General features: G+C 39.4%; 1 non-coding gene across 1 annotated transcript; it reads left to right on the top strand.

Moving 5' to 3' along the window:
• The first annotated feature begins 1800 nt into the window (after positions 1-1800).
• LOC141716332 (small nucleolar RNA R71) lies at positions 1801-1907 on the top strand. Its single transcript, XR_012573045.1, has one exon. It is a non-coding gene; the product is annotated as a small nucleolar RNA R71 (small nucleolar RNA).
• The last annotated feature ends 1277 nt before the right edge of the window (positions 1908-3184 follow it).

Below are 3184 nucleotides of genomic sequence, written 5' to 3'. Positions count from 1 at the left end.
AATGCAATAATAACAGGAAAAGAGTAGATGCATCACCTAAAAACGTATACCTCAAATGTTCAGGTAAAGGCTTAAGTTCAAGAGTGGGAGCTTCCTCAATAGATGGCTTGAGGCGTTATGAGCCTTGTTTAATTCCTCCATTCCAAGAGATTCAAAAGGCATATCAATATTCCTCTTCCAGGGAGAAGCATTCAGATATTGTAATTGTTCTTCACCTTCATCATCTTCACTGTCTGAATTCCCCAACAAGGCCTTCTCTAAGGCATCAGATCTTAGCAATTGATCAAGTTCTGAAGTAATCACAGAATCGACCAACTCCACTTTGAAGCACTCCTCATTTTCCGTAGAAAATTTCATAGCATTGAACACATTATGGGAATCTTTTTATCCTCCTCGAATTCGAGAATTATAAAATCAGCAGGGAAGATGAGTTTATCAACCTTGACCAAGACATCCTCCACAATACCTCACGGATATGTAATAGAATGGTCGACCAACTGTAAAGTCATATAAGTCGGTTTTGGATCAGGCAAATTCAACTTCTTGAAGATTGACAAAGGCATCAGATTGATGCTAGCTCCCAAGTCACATAAGCATCTATCAAAAGACACTTTTCCAATAGCACATGGAATAGTGAAGCTTCATGGGTCTTTAAGCTTCGAAGGAAACTTTTGTTACAGCACGACACTGCATTTCTCTGTGAGAGTGACAGTCTCTAAATCATCTAGCTTCATTTTTCGAGAGAGTATACCTTTTATAAACTTTGCGTAACTAGGCATCTGCTCAAGAGCCTCAGCGAAAGGTATGTTAATATGAAGTTTCTTGAACACCTCCAGAAATTTCTCAAATTTCTTATCCATCTTTTTCTTCTGCAGCCGCTTAGGAAAAGATGGTGGAGGATAGATCTGTGTCTCCCCCATATTACCCTCAGGAGGAGTGTGCTCAACAGTATTCTTCCTTGGTTCCATTTCTGCTTCCTACTGCTCTACTTCTTCTTCAAGCCCAGCTTCTTCATTCAAAACTTGAGTTTGTTCGGGATTCGCAACCCTTCTAGACCTCAAAATAATTGCCTTTACCTGCTCCTTAGCTTCCCTCTTTCCTGGTACTTCAGTGTCACTAGGTAGTGTACCAGGTTGACGATTTAGCAAGGCATTGGCAATTTTTCCAATTTGATTTTCCAAGGTCTTGATAGAAATAGCTTGACTTTTACACATAAGCTTCAACTCCTCTAATTCAGGTTTTTCATTAGCTTGTTGCAGCTGAAGTTGCTGCCTAGGTGCATATTATGGTTGCTGAAAACCAGGGGTTGTACTGCTTGGCTGGGTATTGCTGATAAGGCTGTTGAACCACATTTTGAGCGTTGCTCCAGCTAAAATTAGGATGATTGCGGTTGTTGGGATGATAAGTGGCTTGCACAGGTTGCTATGATCGTTAAAAATTGCTCATGAACTGAGCTGATTCACTAGAAATAGCACACTGATCAGTCTCATGGGCACCAGCACAAAGCTCACAGACAAATGATTAACTCCATAATTGGCCAAAGTGTCCACCTTCATCGTCAAAGCCTTAAGTTGGGCAACTATAGCAGTTGCTGCATCCAAATCCAGAACTCCTGCTACTTTTCCCTGAGTCAGTCTCTGAGAAGGATTCTGGTATTCATTAGCAGCCATCAGTTCAATCAATTCATAAGCTTCATTGTAGCTCTTAGCCCACTAGGCTCCTCGTAATGCTGCATCGAGCATGGGTCTAGAAGTAGCACCCAATCCATTGTAGAAATAGTTTATAATCATCCAATCAGGCATGCTATGGTGTGGGCACTTTCTTAGCATCTCCTTATATCGATCACATGCCTCACACAGAGATTCACCAGCTTGCTGAGCAAACTGAGTAAGAGTATTCCTGATTGCAGCAGTCTTCACCATAGGGAAGAATTTAGTGAGAAACTATTGAGCCATATCCTCCCGTGTGGTGATAGACCCTGGTGGTAGAGAATGTAACCAGCACTTTGCTTTATCCCTCAGAGAGAATGGGAAGAGTCGCAGCTTGATAGCATCTTCAGTCACACTATTGAACTTGAAAGTGTCGCAGATCTCGATAAAATCCCTGATGTGTATGTTGGGGTCTTCAGTAGGAGAACCCCCAAACTGAACTGAGTTATGTATTATCTGAATCGTGCTTGACTTGATCTCAAAAGCATTAGCCAAAATGGCTGGTCTGATGATGTTTGACTGAATATCATTAATCTTACGCTGAGAATATTCCATCAAAGCCTTAGGAATTTCTGCTTGATCTCCCATCACTACTAAAGCTGGTTCCTCAATTTTCTCTTCTTCTTCTACCTTCTCTTCGTCCTCAAAAACTTCCCTTCGAACCACTACAACTTCTTCCTCGGCTTTATCCATATTTCTCTTACGAGACCACGAACGCGTATGCATACACGCTCGCTAGAGTACCTGAAATAAGACAAGGAAATAGATAAGTAACAATATCTGAGTCAATGAACTTTAACGATCACTGATGACAAACACATAAACAAATAATTAACAATGTATTCCCTGGCAGCGGCGCCAAAAACTTGTTAGTCGCTAAACACGCGCTAAAATTCACGCAAGTATACGCGTTTGCAAGTAGTATAAGATATAAATCAGATTCGTTCCCACATAGACTGGTTTAGGTTAACTTTGTAATTTATGCACTTATGCAACAATGATATACTATTATTCAATGCTAAGACGATAACAAATTGGGATTCTTTTATAACTAAGAATTAAACTAACAATTATAACTAAGAGAATAAGAATGGTTGAATTAATATATATGACAAACATGGGATTCTAACTTCATTAAATACTTCTTTCAATAGCCTTTTTGTTCTTAACCTTAGCATGTAATGGTGATGACACTAATCAGATAACACGAAACTAGTAAACGCCAACTTTCGTTGTACGAATACCCTACTACCAAGCATCCATAAAAGAGATAGAAACTGAATAGACACCAATTATATTGAGACCCTATATGTCTATAGAATTTGACAACATAACGGTTTAATACACAAGTTATCTATCGTGATTACATAGGGCAAGTAAAATGGTTAAAATTACCTACGAATCATGCATAACAAGTACATATGAACCTATGCTAGCATGGCAAGTTCTAAACCCTTAAATTCACTTTCGCTTCA

This window comes from Apium graveolens, chromosome 3 (assembly GCF_009905375.1).
Source record: "Apium graveolens cultivar Ventura chromosome 3, ASM990537v1, whole genome shotgun sequence".
NCBI classification, from domain to species: Eukaryota; Viridiplantae; Streptophyta; class Magnoliopsida; order Apiales; family Apiaceae; genus Apium; species Apium graveolens.
Note: the sequence above shows the minus strand (reverse complement) of the source record. Positions and strands in the feature narration are given on the sequence as shown.